This window comes from Lissotriton helveticus, chromosome 2_1 (assembly GCF_964261635.1).
Source record: "Lissotriton helveticus chromosome 2_1, aLisHel1.1, whole genome shotgun sequence".
Classification (NCBI taxonomy): Eukaryota; Metazoa; Chordata; class Amphibia; order Caudata; family Salamandridae; genus Lissotriton; species Lissotriton helveticus.
Genome location: NC_136059.1, coordinates 489,198,021 through 489,215,291, shown reverse-complemented (window position 1 = coordinate 489,215,291; position 17,271 = coordinate 489,198,021).

The window sequence follows — 17,271 nt, the reverse complement described above, 5'->3', positions numbered from 1 at the left end:
TGATCAAAATGGGAGGGGTCTTTCAACAGTTGGAATAGGAAGTGTTATGAACCAATGAAATCTCTTCTTTTAAACACATGGCTTTGCGTACGCTCACGGTGCGCTTACGGAGCTCTTACGCTGCACTTACGGTGCTCTTACGCTGCAAGTACGTACGACATACCGCCGCGATTTCCGTAATTGCTTTTCAAAGTAATATACGGTTATTAAAAGTAAAAAAACTATTTTTATGATTATCCCAGATAATGTCTTCCCTTAATATGTACATTAAATACATAAATATATGTTTTTGAACAATTAGAAACTTTCGCCGCGTGCTCATACTGGGCGCCGTACATGACGTCACACGGAAACGTTGATGCGACGCGTAACGTCAAAGCGTATTCGTAACGTATGCACGGGTAGGCGCAGAGTACGAATTGCCGTACAAAGTATGGTGCGATCACCGTCCACGTACGGTACGATTATCAAAAAAAAATGAAAAAGGAATTATATAGAATTTCATTTTATTATATTGGAGAAAAAAAATAATAAAAAAAATATTGAATTTAGTTTTGTTATAATTTTACATTAAAATATGAAATATAAATAACAAAATATAAATATTTAATACATTTAACAATTATCATTTACAAAACCTTTGAAATTCACTGAAAAAACCATAGGTTTCACACACGTTATAGTTAGGAAATAGCATTTAAAAAACCTTGCAGATTCATTAAAAAAAAACATAGGTTTCACACATGTTATAGTTAGCTGGACATTTCACTCATACAAAACCTTCCTTCAAATTGTATTGCCCATTATGAGGTTGGTTTACAATACATAGAGGACATGATATTGGTCATATCACTACTACTCTGGCTTTCCATCTAGTCTAAAGAGGAAACCAGTTTCACTAAATCAATTTTTAGATTGTGTAACTTTGGGCAACCAAGCTCATATTCTGTGGCGGGTCTATTTTAATTCTCCTTTTAGTTTTTTATTCAATCTGCCCATTTGAGATGACCCTTCTAAAGTCTTGTAACTTAATAAGACATTGATTAAAGGCACCTTTCCTAAGCTTAGGGCACATAGTTGTATGTGATCTGCGATTATGAAATTGACAGTGGGCATGTACATGTCTCTTTCTTTAGATTAGGGCTACCTACATTATTTGTCCTGAGTTACTAATAATCCACATCAATACATGCTGATAAGTTTTAGGTGTGGCTTTGTTCATCACCTGGTAACCTTTTCCATAATGAAGTCGTGCCCAACTAAGTTAACTTTGTGACCCTGTGATGGTGTGAGTATGCAGAGCACGTTGCATTCCGTGCTTTTTTATAACCTAAATTCATACTATAGTCGTTATTATCTAAAAACATCTTTGTTCAAGTTCAAGTTCAAGTTCAGGAATTTATATAGCGCACTACTCACCCAGAGGGTCTCAAGGCGCTTGGGGGGGGGGTGTGTGCATTACTCATCGAATAGCCAGGTTTTTAGCTGCTTTCTGATGGAGAGGTGGTTCTGTGTCAGGCGGAGGTGGGTGGGGAGAGAATTCCAGGTTTTGGCCGCTAGTAGGAAAAGGATCTTCCTCCCATGGTGGATCTATGGATGCGCGGAATTGCGGCGAGGGCTTGATTGGATGATCGTAGTTGGCGGGTGGATGTGTAGAAGGACAGTCGTGTGTTGAGGCATTCGGGACCTAGGTCGTAGAGGGCCTTGTGTGCGTGGATGAGGAGACGGAACGTTATTCTCCTGTTGACGGGGAGCCAGTGAAGGTCTTTCAGGTGACTGGAAATGTGAGCTTGACGGGGGATGTCCAATATGAGTCTGGCTGATGCGTTTTGGATGTGTTGGAGTTTTTTCTGTAGTTTGGCTGTGGTTCCGGCGTAGAGGGTATTTCCATAATCCAGTCGGCTAGTGACCAGTGCGTGGGTGACTGTCTTTCTTGTTTCGGTGGGGATCCAACGGAAGATTTTTTTGAGCATGCGAAGGATGTTGAAGCATGAAGATGAGACGGCGTTGACTTGTCTGGTCATCGAGAGGGAGGAGTCTAGGATAAAGCCCAGGTTACGTGCGTGATCTGTAGGTATGGGTGCTGTACCCAGGGCCGGTGGCCACCATGAGTCGTCCCAGGCAGAGGGGAGATGAGGACTTCCGTTTTGTCCGAGTTTAGTTTTAAACGGCTGTTCCTCATCCATTCGGCTACTTCTTTCATTCCTTCGAGAAGATTGGTTTTGGTGGTGTTTGGGTCTTTGGTGAGGGAGAGGATCAGCTGGGTGTTGTCTGCGTAGGAGATGATGTTGAGGTTGTGTTGTCGCACGATGGATGCGAGGGGACTCATGTAAATGTTGACGAGGGTGGGACTCAGAGATGATCCTTGTGGTACGCCGCAGATGACTTCGGTGGCCTCTGATTTGAATGGGGGGAGGCGGACTTTCTGGGTTCTCCCGGCTAGGAACGAGATTATCCAGTCCAGAGCTTTTCCTTGTATTCCGACGTTGCTGAGGCGTTGTATGAGGGTGCTATGACAAACTGTGTCGAAGGCGGCGGAGAGGTCAAGTAGGATGAGGGCAACTGTTTCTCCGTTGTCCAGTAGTGTTCGGTTGTCGTCTGTGGCTGCGATGAGGGCGGTTTCGGTGCTGTGTTTGGCTCGGAAGCCGGACTATGAGGGGTCGAGGGAATTGTTGGATTCAAGGAAGACGGCGAGCTGACTGTTGACGGCTTTCTCAATGACTTTGGCAGGGAATGGGAGGAGTGAGATGGGGCGGTAGTTCTTAAGTTCGGAGGGGTCTGCTGTGGGTATCTTCAGAAGGGCGCTGAGTTCGGCATGTTTCCAGCTTTCTGGGAAGGTAGCGGAGTTGAAGGAACAGTTAACGACATCGCGGAGATGGGGTGCGATGATGGAGTCTGCTTTGTTGAAAATGTGGTGGGGACATGGGTCGGTTGGTGATCCTGAGTGGATGGAGTTCATCAGGCTGATGGTGTCTTCAGTAGTGATTGGGTTCCAGGCGCAAAGGTTGTGAGGGTGCTGTTTTGGTTCGGAGGTGGGTGGAGTGGACTGTTCTTCGGATTGGTTTTCAAAGCTGTTATGTATATCGGCGATTTTGTTGTGGAAGAAGGAGGATAAAGAGTCGCAGAGGTCTTGGGAAGGAGTAATGTCGTTGGTCCCGGTGGTGGGGTTGGTAAATTCTTGACGATGTTGAATAGTTCCTTGCTGTTGTGGGCGTTGTTGTCGAGTCGATCCTTGAATGCTGATTTCTTGGTGGATCGGATCAATTGGTGGTGTTTGCGGGTGGCGTCCTTGAAGGTGGTCAGGTTGTCAGTGGTTGGGTTTTTTCTCCAGGTTTTCTCGAGAGTACGACATAACTTCTTGGATTTCTTAAGGTCATCGTTGAACCAGGGTGCCTTTTTGCTACCTTGTTTGATCTGGTGGTTTTTCAGGGGTGCTAATTCGTCAGCGCTGTGGGTGATCCATTGTGTGAGTTTGGTGGCAGCTTGGTTTGGGTCCGATGGTATGGCAGGAGGGTTTAGGTTAAGCGATGTGAAGAGTTGGTTGGTGGTGATTTTGTTCCAGTTTCGAGGAATAGGTTGTGGGGGGTTGTGGGTCGAGGTCTTTTTGTAGCTGAAGTGAACGCAGCTGTGGTCCGTCCAATGGAGAGTTGTGGTGTGATCGAAGGAGATGTGTTTGCTGGAGGTGAAGATCGGGTCGAGCGTGTGTCCGGCAAGGTGGGTGGGGGTGTCAACAAGTTGTTTGAGTCCGAGATTGGCCAGGTTGTCCAGAAGGGTGGTGTTGTTGCTGTCGTTTATCTATTCCAGGTGGAAGTTGAGGTCTCCCAGTAGAATGTAGTTCTCGGAAGAGAGAGCATGTGGGCTGATGAAGTCAGTGATGTCTTCGTTGAATTGTGTGCGGGTTCCTGGTGGTCTGTAGATGAGGGTGCCTCTAAGTGTGGTCCTGGGGTCGGTGTGGATCTGGAAATGAAGGTGTTCTGCGGTCGCGAGGTTATTGTCAGAGCTGGTCGTGATTCGGATGCTGTTCTTATGGACGATGGCGATGCCTCCTCCTGTTTGGTTGGTGCGGTCTTTTCGGATGATCTTGTAAGCATCGGGATGGCTATGGCGATGTCGGGTGCTGATGAGGCGTTCATCCAGGTTTTTGTAAGGAAGGCGACGTCTGGCGATGCAGTGTCGAGTAGGTCCCAGAGTTCAGTGGCGTGTCTGTGGACCGAGCGGGTGTTGAGCAGGATGCACTTCAGATGGTTAGGGTCGGAGCTGTGTTTGGAGTTTGTGGATTTGGTGTGGATCTTGATGCAGGCGAACTTGCAGGAGTGGCAGGCGAAGGGTCCATGGGTATGTCCTGGGGCAGCTACGCAACATTGTGGTGTGCGTCCGGGGTTAAGGGCAAAGAGGGTGGCGGCGTCATATGTTTTGCGGGCGAGGTGGGTTTTACGGGGGCCAGGGGGTCTGGCGCTGGGCGCGGTCCAGGCGCGGACGGGTGCAGACAGGCTGTTCATCCAGGTTGTTCATCCAGGTTGTTGCCCTGAACATTAAAAATTATAAAGTGGCTATGAACTTTTTGTTTGCTTTAAATGATGAATTTGTGTGTTTTAATGCTGCCATTTTTATCTTGAAAGTATTATGTTTTATCTTTAATTGGCCCTTGGGATTTGGAAAAACATGTGTCAATGATGGATTGCCAAAGCATATATGCTACACAGAATTATGTATTTGAGCTTCTCTTTTACCAGATGCCATTGTATTTAATGTTTTATCAAATCTTTTATATATTTCTATGGCTGTTTTAACTTGCCAAATACAGTTTAAAACTGAAATGGTATAGTCTTGGGAAATATTTACTCTGCTTCCATCAATTTGCCACTGTCCAAGTGCTCGAAACCTTTGTAGCATATGGCCTATATCCCTAAAATTGAGTAACTTAGCCACAATAAGCCTTAGAATGACCCCCTCAGCCAGCAGAGTACCTGGTACTACATGTACATTAAATAAAGAAACATTATGGTGGATTGATGCAGGCTATCCGACTGAGCCACCACAATATCACTTTCAGTGATGTTGTGAAGGTGATAGGGGCCTTGCCTTGTTTACAAGGCAGCGTTAAGCCACTTAACATGGCTTAATGCTGTTTTGCAAGTAAGGTGCCCTTTCACGCTGTATATAGCATGAAAGGGCAATGGGTGTTGCTGTGGGCGTTCCACTGCAACACCCGTTTTGATGCTGCCTCCTATTTAGAAGGGCAGCGTAAATAGGAGGCAGCTCCAAGATTAAGACGAGGGAAAACCTGGGCTTAAACATGTTAAAAAAGGAGAAATGCTTTATTTCTCCGCATTTTTGCTGTTTGCATGTGTGCTGCCTTGTACAACACACATAGAAACAGCAAATTGCCTATGATTGTTTATGTGCAGGAAGATCCTTCTTCCTGCACATATACAATCATTTTTAAAAAAATGCTGTTTTGCAACTTCTATGTGTGCTATTTTAAGTTGTGTCGCCCTGGGTGACGCAAATGCTTGATAAATCTGCACACGATTTTGGGAGGTTAGGTCTCTTTTTCCATTGTGGAGCAAGAGAAATGATATGCGCACCCATACAGAATGGTTGGAGGTTCCCTGAAAACTCCTAATATCTCATGAATATCCATAGGCCTTAGGCTGAATGGGGGCTCCTAAAGGGTGGTGGCCGCTTGTGCCACAGGGGGGTAGTGGCCCCTATTAAGCTCCTGGGGGCAGGTTTCGCAATATTTCATGCAACGCAGCAAGACAACTTACTGAGCTGCTTGTAAGTGAGAGGGCAGAAATGCACCATATTTAACATCACATGGCACATTTCTGTCCTCTCCATGCAATGGCAACATATTTGGCTGCATAGCGCCAATGCAGACACCATTACTCCATGGTGCAATAATGCCTGTGCTGCAGACAGTATTGTTTTTGTGCGGGAAGGGAAACCTTCATGCACAAACACAATTCTCGGAGGCTTTTTACTCTTTCTGTATGCTCTGCAGAATGCAGCACATGAGAAGGAGGCAAGAATGAGGAGAAATAAAGATATTTCTTCTTGTTATGCCTCCCTTGGGAAGGCGTAGGATTTTGACTCATACTCAGGTCTCCCACTCATGGTAAATCCGGGAATGTGCCACAGTGCATGGGTGGATGCGTGGGAACACCCATGCTCCACCCATGAAACACCTCCCTGGGGCTTTGTAACACAAGGCAGCAACTTGCGCTCCCTTGCATCGCTCCAGATTTAGCAGGCATCAAAAGGCCAAGTAAGTTGGCCATGCGTGGCTTGGTTTATCTGACTTTAGTAGTATGTTACCCATGTGTAACCTTGCGTGACGCATGGGCAATGCAAAACTATCATAAATCTGGCCCTGGTTCTTAGGTGAAAGGAACAGAGAGATGTAGGTAATCTCTGAGTGAGTTGCATTTTTATTGTGAGGTTTGTGATTGATGCTGTGTTATGTGTGCAAGTAGTGTCATTCTTGACCTGTTGATTATACACTGCTATGCCTTTGCATATAAGCAAAATAGCAGCCATGCTAGACACAAACATCATTGACCTGCTGAACTATTTGCATGTCATGATAACGCTGTAATGGAAAAGTGCAAAATTGAAAGCAAGATTGTTATATTTAATACAAATGCCAGTTATACACTTTAAAGGCTTGAGGACAGATTTATCATAGTGTTGTTGCCCTTGTGTCACACAAGATAACACAAGGGCAATGCAACAATAACTTCAGATTTACCAAGCAATGCAAGGCCACTCTGCATGGCCCAGCTGCGCTTGGTAAATCAGGAGCATGTTGTTGCCTTGCATTACTCTGCATTGGGAAGGCATTGCATGGGTGAACCCATTGATTTTGGCACGTTCCCATATTACCATCAGTGTTAAACCTGGAAATGCTTCAACATGCTAACAAGGAGAAATTTCTTTATTTGTCCTCTTTTTTTCCTCTTCCTAGCGTGTTACATGCTGCAGCACACATAGAAAGAGGAAAAATAATCAGAGGATTGATTTTTTGCATAAAGGTATATTTTCCTGCACAAAAACAAATGCGCCTGCAACGCAGGCACCCTTGTACGATGACGGATGGGTGACTTGCATTGGCTCGGGACAGTCAAAAGTGCGCCAGTGCAAGGAGAGAACAGGAATGAGCCATATAATGTTAAGTATGGCACATTACTGCCCTCTCTCTTTTGCACAGCGCAGCAAGTTTTGATAAATCTGCGCCTGAATTTCAATTAAATCCACTTCCTCAATGGTGTACAAATGATTGACGAAAAGTTAAAACTTTCTAGTGAGGCCTAAAATCGGTGATAGGATGCTTTTTAAAGCCAAACGTCTAAAATAACTCATAGAGCCCCGAGCTATACAATTATTTTTTTTTAGAGGTACTGAACATCTGGTCTGAGGGGAAAAGTATATTTCATAATTTTAGACAGCTTTTTAGGTATCAGAAAAATGAAGTCAACATTCATGCTTGATATTATTATTGCAAGTAGGTCAAGGTAAAAAGGATATCTGTTATCTGTTTTCATCAACCTTATTTCAGATTTCAACTCGAAAAACAGCAGGGACCTTCAGGGAAACTGATTATGTCAAATGAAGTATTTCAAAAATAGTGATTTAACAGCTCCCTTCCTGATTTGAAAAGAACATGCCACGAATGCATTCTGCGCAAATACGTTTATCCCATGTAAATGCTCCTAAAGAGAATTAAATACTACCTTTTGCGTTCTGTTAGCCAGACAAAGAGGCTGATGGTGGATGGCTTTAATCATTAGCACACCACACTATATTCTGTTAGGGCAAATTTGCAAATTCTTTTGCAGTCAGCATCACCAAGCAGAGATTATAATTTTTCTAGGCCTAGCCTTCAAATAGCTTTAGCTGCTTTACCAAACTTATGTCATTAAAACATTCATAAAACAAAACGGATACATGAATAGAAGATGTTTTGAATATCCCTCTTCATCGGTGAACAACACTTACAACGCAACTTTTACAACGTAGTGCCTTTACAACGCGGTATTTACAACGCAAACCATTACAACGCATTGCGCTGGGGGGCGCTCTAGGATAGGGAATAGATTTAATTTACTATCCAACACCTTCCCTACTATCCACGGGGCTGGAGTTGGAATAGTAAATTAAACTATTCACTATCCAGCGCCCCAAAGCTCTATGCGTTGTAATGGTATGCGTTGTAAAACTCGCATTGTAAAAGCATGCGATGTAAAAGCATGCGTTGTAATGTCATACATCCCTTTTGTACTGTGAGTGACAACATTCTTCCTGTTCACTTATGTACATCCAGCTAAAAATAGTGTACCTCGTTGTCAGTTCATTGTTTATCATTTCTATTTGTTAGTCATCCCTGCATGTTCAAACTATGGGGCCCATTAGGATAGCGGGCGGAAAACCACCCCGACCGCCATGGAGGCGGAAAACAACTGCCCGCCATGACCGCGGATAAACCGGCGGTCAAATTAAGATCAACCGCCACAAAAAAACGACCGTGGCGGTAGCGGTCGAAATAAAACCGCCCGACGCGTGCGGTGATGCCAAAACTCCGACCGCGGTGGCCGGAAAACCAGCGGAAAAGACAAAACCGTCCACAGGTAAAGCGGAGACACCTTACAGGAAATTACGATATCCCCGAGGGTGTCGCGGCCCGAACCGCCGACACCGACCGCCGCGGTCGCACCCAGGAGTGAATGGGAGAAATGGCAGTTAAGCAGCAGCAAAGCCACCGCAACGGACAAATATGAAAAACATGGCGGTCGATGTGAAAACACCGCAGTGATGCCTAACATTGCATAAACAAAGTAGCCCTGCCTCCAAAATATACAACACACATACACAGAAACATAAATAACGAAAATAAATATACAGAAGCACAGACCACTCCCACAACACACCTGACAACCAAAATCCAATTGGACACAGCCACACAGCTGAGTACAAATCCACCCCCTTCATTGACCACAATCCTTTGCATCACTCCAGAAGAGAAGGCCACACACCACATCTGACAGAAGAGGCAAAAGAGCACAGCACACACCCGCCACCACCATCAACACCACCATCACACCATCACAAACAAACACCCAGCACACAACACACCTCACACATCATCACTACACCCCTGCACCCACATACCCCTGCACCCACAAACACCTCAACCCCCACACACCATGACATCACAAAAAATGCCCAAATTCACCGAGAGTGAGTTGACAGTCATGGTCAACGAGATTGTGAGAGTAGAGCCACAACTATATGGTAGCCTAGTCCAACAGACAGCATTAGCCGCCAGGTCACAAATGTGGGAAAGGATAGTCCAAAGGGTGAATGCAGTAGGGACCAACCCAAGATCCAGGAAGGAGATCATGAAGCGGTGGCATGATCTCAAGAGGGTTGTCAAGGAGTGGAGGAGTAAGAACTGGACGCTGGCGAACGTGACTGGCAGTGGACCTCCCGTCCCACAGAAAACATTCACACCATGGGAGGAGAAGGTGCTTGTCATACTGCTTCCTGAGAGTCTCACAGGAGTAGCCTGGGGAGCGGAGGCTGGTAAGTACAGACAAATGTCAACCACCACAATGAGAATTACCTCCTTGCAATACCCGAACACCATTACACTGTCTATCCCCACCCAACATATAGCCAGCCACCCTGCTTAGGATGCCTGTATGGGGGAGGGAGATCTGTACAACAACGCACACCATAGCCCCTGTACCACAGCTGAGCAGCATGGAGGCCTCCCCCACCCATGAACATGTGTCAGCCATTGCACTGTTTAACAAACAGACTTACAGGTTGGTAGCCATCTTGTATTGGAGCACTGTATTGGGGTGGGAGGCCAGTCTCACTGCTCCCACCATTGCCCCTGGCCACACACACCACAGCAGCATGGAGGCCTCCCCCACCCATGAGCATGGGTCAGCCATTGCACTGTTTAACAAACAGACTTACAGGTTGGTAGCCATCTTGTATTGGAGCATTGTATTGGGGTGGGAGGCCAGTCTCACTGCTCCCACCATTGCCCCTGGCCCACACCCCAGCAGCATGGAGGCCTCCCCACCCATGAACATGTGTCAGTCATTGCACTGTTTAACAAACAGACTTACAGGTTGGTAGCCATCTTGTATTGGAGCACTGTATTGGGGTGGGAGGCCAGTCTCACTGCTCCCACCATTCCCCCTGGCCCACACCCCAGCAGCATGGAGGCCTCCCCCACCCAGGAGCATGTGTCAGCCATTACACTGTCTAACAAACAGACTTACACCTATGTAGCCATCTTGTATTGGAGCACTGTTTGGGGGTGGGAGGGTTGTATCACAACTCCCAGCATACCCCCTGTCCCACACCCCAGCAGCATGGAGGCCTCCCCCACCCAGGAGCATGTGTCAGCCATTGCACTGTCTAACAAACAGACTTACAGGTAGGTAGCCATCTTGTATTGGAGCACTGTTTGGGGGTGGGAGGGTTGTATCACAACTCCCAGCATACCCCCTGTCCTACACCCCAGCAGCATGGAGGCCTCCCCCACCCAGGAGCAGGTGTCAGCCATTGCACTGTCTAACAAACAGACTCACAGGTAGGTAGCCATCTTGTATTGGAGCACTGTTTGGGGGTGGGAGGGTTGTATCACAACTTCCAGCATACCCCCTGTCCCACACCCCAGCAGCATGGAGGCCTCCCCCACCCAGGAGCATGTGTCAGCCATTGCACTGTTTAACAAACAGACTTACAGGTTGGTAGCCATCTTGTATTGGAGTACTGTATTGGGGTGGGAGGCCAGTCTCACTGCTCCCACCATTCCCCCTGGCCCACACCCCAGCAGCATGGAGGCCTGCCCCACCCAGGAGCATGTGTCCCCTGCCATGGACTCTGGGCCTGTTGCCCTGCTGTGCTGTACTCTCCCCTGTGCAGCCTCTCATGTACTGGCTGGCTGACCTGCCATGGACTCTGGGCCTGTTGCTCTGCTGTGCTGTACTCTCCCCTGTGCAGCCTCTCATGTACTTGCTGCCTGACCTGCCATGGACTCTGGGCCAGTTGCCCTGCTGGGCTGTACTCCCCCCTGTGCAGCCTCTCATGTACTTGCTGCCTGACCTGCCATGGACTCTGGGCCTGTTGCCCTGCTGTGCTGTACTCTCCCGTGTGCAGCCTCTCATGTACTTGCTGTGTCCCCTGCCATGGACTCTGGGCCTGTTGCCCTGCTGTGCTGTACTCTCCCCTGTGCAGCCTCTGGTGTACTTGCTGCCTGACCTGCCATGGACTCTAGGCCTGTTGCTCTGCTGTGCTGTACTCTCCCCTGTGCAGCCTCTCATGTACTTGCTGCCTGACCTGCCATGGACTCTGGGCCTGTTGCTCTGCTGTGCTGTACTCTCCCCTGTGCAGCCTCTCATGTACTTGCTGTGTCCCATGCCATGGACTCTGGGCCTGTTGCCCTGCTGTGCTGTACTCTCCCCTGTGCAGCCTCTCATGTACTTGCTGCCTGACCTGCCATGAACTCTGGGCCTGTTGCTCTGCTGTGCTGTACTCTCCCCTGTGCAGCCTCTCATGTACTTGCTGCCTGACCTGCCATGGACTCTGGGCCTGTTGCCCTGCTGTGCTGTACTCTCCCCTGTGCAGCCTCTCATGTACTTGCTGTGTCCCCTGCCATGGACTCTGGGCCTGTTGCCCTGCTGTGCTGTACTCTCCCCTATGCAGCCTCTCATGTACTTGCTGCCTGACCTGCCATGGACTCTGGGCATGTTGCTCTGCTGTGCTGTACTCTCCCCTGTGCAGCCTCTCATGTACTTGCTGCCTGACCTGCCATGGACTCTGGGCCTGTTGCCCTGCTGTGCTGTACTCTCCCCTGTGCAGCCTCTCATGTACTTGCTGCCTGACCTGCCATGGACTCTGGGCCTGTTGCCCTGCTGTGCTGTACTCTCCCCTGTGCAGCCTCTCATGTACTTGCTGTGTCCCCTGCCATGGACTCTGGGCCTGTTGCGCTGCTGTGCTGTACTCTCCCCTGTGCAGCCTCTCATGTACTTGCTGCCTGACCTGCCATGGACTCTGGGCCTGTTGCTCTGCTGTGCTGTACTCTCCCCTGTGCAGCCTCTCATATGCTTGCTGCCTGACCTGCCATGGACTCTGGGCCTGTTGCCCTGCTGTGCTGTACTCTCCCCTGTGCAGCCTCTCATGTACTTGCTGTGTCCCCTGCCATGGACTCTGGCCTTCCTGTTTGTGTTTCACCTGTGCATAGTCTCTACCATTTGTACATGATTTTGTGGCTTGCTGTTGTCTACTAATGGTGTATTGCTACATCTGTGCAATATATGAATAAATACAGTTACTTCTGGTGTGTTTTATCAGTCTCCTTGCTGATTAAAGTCCTTTTCTTGTTTGCATTTGCTTGACTGTGTACCATGCTCTATTTTTCAGTTCAACATTGCAAGGCTCTTTGTAGCCATCTGATTTTTAGACAGGGGTGACAGGGTCTTCAGTCCATTCTGGCCCTGCTGCTGTTGTACTCTGTGATGGCTATTTAACAGGCCATGCATTTTTCTTGTTGGTGATTTGCTATTGATGCATACACTGTTCACAGGTCATGTTGGGGGACACTGGCAGCACAGGGTGTGCAGCAGTTCAGAGGTTTTGTAGCTGTCTGTGATGTCATGAGGTATGTGTGTGTTTTCCTTTCTGTGTGCCCAGGCGTGTATGTGTATGGTCATCTTGTGTTGGCCCTTAGTCCTGGTGACATGGCTTACATGACATTTGTGGTGTTGGGTGTAGCAGAGGTGTGCAGTGTGAAGGGTGTTAGTTTGTGATGTATGAATGTGTGCCCCTGTATAGTGTGAGACACACATGTGCCAGCCAGGAGTTGTATGCCTGTTGTTTGTTTTGTCTTGCCCTGTGTGGATGATTGTATGCAATTGTGTGGGCTGTGGGGAGTGCACTGGTGTTGTGTGTTCCTTGTCAGCCAATCCTGCAGTGCCTGTGTCCCTGGTTGTGTGTTGTGTGTTGCAGTGTGTGTGTATTGTGCTTGTTGTTACAGTGCTTGTTGGTGTGCATGGGGGTGCACGGGATAAGCACCTGGCCTGTGACTAGTTCGGGTGGGGTGCAGTGTGGTTTGGGGTGGTGTGTCCCTGTGATGTTTGTGCCCTGCCCATGCCTTGGAGTGGCCATGCCTTCTGCATTGTGCGCATGTGTTGACCGCGGCAGTGACGTGACCGTGACCGAAACGTTGCTGCTGGTTGGTGGACGTTGTGTGTACCGGATTCTGTGGGGTGCCTTGTTGTGAGGTGGGTGATGTGTGGGTGCCCATGTGGATGTGTTGTGCCCCCCACCAGGATGCCAGTGTGTTGCTTGGGCCCTGTGTCGGCATGTGTGTTGTGTGGTGCATATGTGTAGTGGCGTACCTGCGGCGGCGTCCGCGGCGGCCCATCTGGTGATAATGTTGCAGCAGGTACATGACCGGATGCATGTGGAGGGCTGGGTCCATGGGGTACATGTTGGGTCTCGGCGTTCGTGCTCCGCTGTCGACTTTCCGCCTGCTTCAGCTATGCGGTGTCTCCGCTGTGGTGCGTCTGCTTGTTTGGGCCATCCTAATTTGTCGAGCGGGGCGGACGTCATCGGGCGCAGCGGAGGATCTTGATTGGCTCCCACCACCGAGGTGGCGGGTGCTCTTTGATGGCGGTGCGCGGCGCTCCGCGGCGGATGGGAAATGACCTGTGTTTACCTATCCTAATGTTGCGGACGTGAGTTCCGCTGCTCGCGGGCGGTAAATGCTGTTTTTCCACCCCGCCACCACCGCGGTGGTGCCACCGCCCGACATCCTAATGGACCCCTATGTCTTCAGTATAAAATAATTAAAAGACAAAGTAACTTTCTTTTAACCAACAAACATAATATTCCTGCAATGTGCATTAAAATTACAAAAGGATTTCTATTCCATGCCTGCTGTAAGTACCTGTGTACTCGGAAGCACTTATTTGGCTCTGTAATGGTTATTAAATGTTTTATATAAAATAAAAACCTGCACGCATATATATATTTTTTTTTTCACTGATAAAACAAAAGATTACAGGGGTGTTATAGTTAGGAATTAGCATTTATAAAACCTTTAAAATTTTTATCAAGTTTATGAGTGTTATATATATATAGCAAGTTGTATTGGTGAATCATTGGGTATATGAGTGCTTATATGGATGATAAAGTGTGATTAACTGTAAAAGTCAGTGATTAGGTGTCTCTGTGAGTGTGTGGGTGAGTGACTGGTTGTACAAATGTATGTATCAGTCTGTCAGTTGATGTCTAAGTGGTTGTATGGGTGTGTGAGTGGGTATAGGAGTGGCTGTATGGGTGATTGATTGGTTGTCTGAGTACCTGAATGGGTTTCTGTATGGATGGGTGAGGAGGTGAGCAATTACCTGTATGAATGAGTGGGTGGGTGGGTCAATGGCTTTATGGATTAGTGAATGCATGTGTGAGGGGCTGTATGGGTGAATGTGTGTATGGCTGTGTGGGTGAGTTAGTGGATGTGTCAGTGGAATATGGGTAACTAAATGGGTATGTGAAATGCAGTATAGCTGACTGATGGGGTTTATGATTGACTGTATGGGTGAGTGAGTGAGTGTAAGAGTGGCTGTATTGGTGAATGTGTGCTTGTGTCACTGACTGTATAGGTGAGTGAGTACATGCTAGTATCTGTATGCATAAGCAATGAGTGTGTGTAACTGTATGAATGAGTAAGTGGCTGTATAACTGATTGACTGTTTGGGTGAGTGAGTAGGTGTGAGTAGTTTAATGGGTGACTGACCCAGTGTGTGGGTAGCTGTATGGGCATATTAGTGAATATACCAGTGGCTGTATTAGTGAGTGAGTGGGTGTATGAGTGTCTATATAGGTGAGTGAGTGGATGTGTGTGAAAATCTATTAATCAGGGAGTGGGTGTGTAAGTAGGTGTATGGGTCTGTGAATGTATTTGTGAATGGTTGTGTGAGTGGGTGTATGAAAGGGTCCATGGGATGCGAGTGGGCGCATTAGTGAGTGTGTGGCTGATGTCATCAGTGATGTCACTGACCATCTCATTAGTGATACAATATTTGAGGTCCTAAGCAGTACATCACTGTAACCTTTGGATTTTTCAGTGAATTTTGAAGGTTTTTTAAATGCTAATTCCTAACTATAACCTCCCTGTAACCTTTGGTTCTTCCACTGGATGTCTGTGGTTTCTTAAGTAGTAATGGTTGTAGAGTGGTGCAGAAAGGGGGTTTGGCCCGGGAAGGTGGTGGTCCTGGCATCCTGAGGGGAGGTCCTTGAGGCCCCCCAAGCCAAATAAAAAATGTCCTGGGGAGGTGGTGGTCCCTGTGGCAGAGGGGATCCATGAGGCACCCCATATAATGCCCCAGGGAGCTTGTGGTCCCTGGGGCATGGGGGTCCACGAGGCTCCCCATATTTTTGTAAATAGACCCGGAGAGGTGTTGGTCCATGGGAATGTGGGCGGGCCCAGTGAGCCTGTCTGCATACATAATGCAATTTGGTCCCCAGGACATTGATACGCCCTAGTAGGAGGGCCCTGTTCATGACCTCCTCTATCTAAATGTATGCCCCCTGGACCTGGCACACCCAAGGGGTTATTTAAAAGCTAGCACGGGAGCCCGCACCCGCTTTGTTTTAAAATGTTTGCTGCAAATAGCACAATTTCGCAGCAATGTAAAAAAAATGCTTTCATGCCAATGCGGAGTCCCAGGAGGACCCTAAGATCGTGACTTGGGGGTCAGGATATTTTTACCCTGCCCCTTTTCTTTTTTTTTTTCAATGGGGACTTAGTGAAGTCAAATCTCAACATTGCTGCCAACATTTCCCAGTTGAATAATTGGAAGCCAATCAGAGCTGTGCATTTCCCTGCACAAGCTTGTCTTTTTTCATGAAGGCTTCGCGACGAGATATATTACTATAATTTTCAACCTAAATTACTGAAGAACTACTTAGCAAATGGGCACCAAATAACAAAAAGCGCAATCTGTTTAACAATATCTACCTTTTTGCCAAGTTTGGTGTAATGTCATCCAGCAGTTTAGGCTGTAGATTCGACAACGCGTTCCTATGGGAATTAAAATCGTACAACACACTTTTTACCCCCCTTTTTCTAAACCCCCGCTTAATAGATCACCCCAAAACTTCCCATGCACAACAGAACTTACTTTGAAACTTTTAGGGGAAAAGATAGAACCTGGGTGTTAACTCTGCTCTGCTCTGCTAACGGAGTTTGCGAGATTTAGGCCCTCCATGGTCGAGAGATAAATTCCTAAATTCCTCCATTCGGGTACAAAACTGAGTTTTTTTTCTGTTTGCACACTCAAATTTTCTTTCGCCCCTCATCCGTGAGTGCCAAGAGTCTCGGGCCGCTTGAGAGCACAAGCGAGACTTCTCACACTGCTAGGGAGCTCCTGCAAGACTTTTCCCTCACTGGCACGGCTTCCTGCTGCAACAGCGCCAATCGAGTATTCTTAGTGCCGATCGCGGTTGCAAGCGGAGCGGTCAAGCAACTTTTCTGCCTGGCCATTGGAGTTGTTTTTTTTTGTTAGAATCCATTTTATTAAACCTTTTTATCTAACCAGGAGGAAGTGCCCAGAAGACTCCAACTTCCTGTTCCTGTTCAGCAGGCTCCTCCTAGTGCTGTGTTGCTCTCCTTGTCACTTTTCATTGGGATTTGGAGCTGGAAGGCTCACTCTCCTTGTCTGCTGCATTTATGCCATTGAATTTAATGACTTTGTTATTGAGATATCAGAAGTAAGTTGGAAAACTGGTATATAAGAGTGTTGTTTGTTTGATTTGGGGCATGCACCTGATTTTATTTGCACTATTATTTAATTTTTAAAATGTATTGTGGTGGGTAGCCTGCAGTTTTAGTAGGGGCCAAGTTATTTTTTTGCATTTCATTTTTCTTCTTTGGTGAAGGATCAATGTGGCGCAGTTTACTACTTTTTCTCGCTGTTCTTAAATAAATTGCCAATATTGATTTTTAATTCACTTTGTGGCCTAGTCTGCAATGTGCCTCCAGCCATTAGCCCATGTACTATCATGGGCGCACAAAACGGCTGGTTCTGTGGTGTCTGTTGAATTTAAACATCATTTGAGATTAAACTACAAAATGTGTTTTTTTAGTGGTATATTAATGTTTGTCCCCTGTAAACAATGTATAGGTGGGGTAATGGCTTTGGAGGTTGTGTATTGTTGTAAACATTTTTACCCCTGTTAATTTTC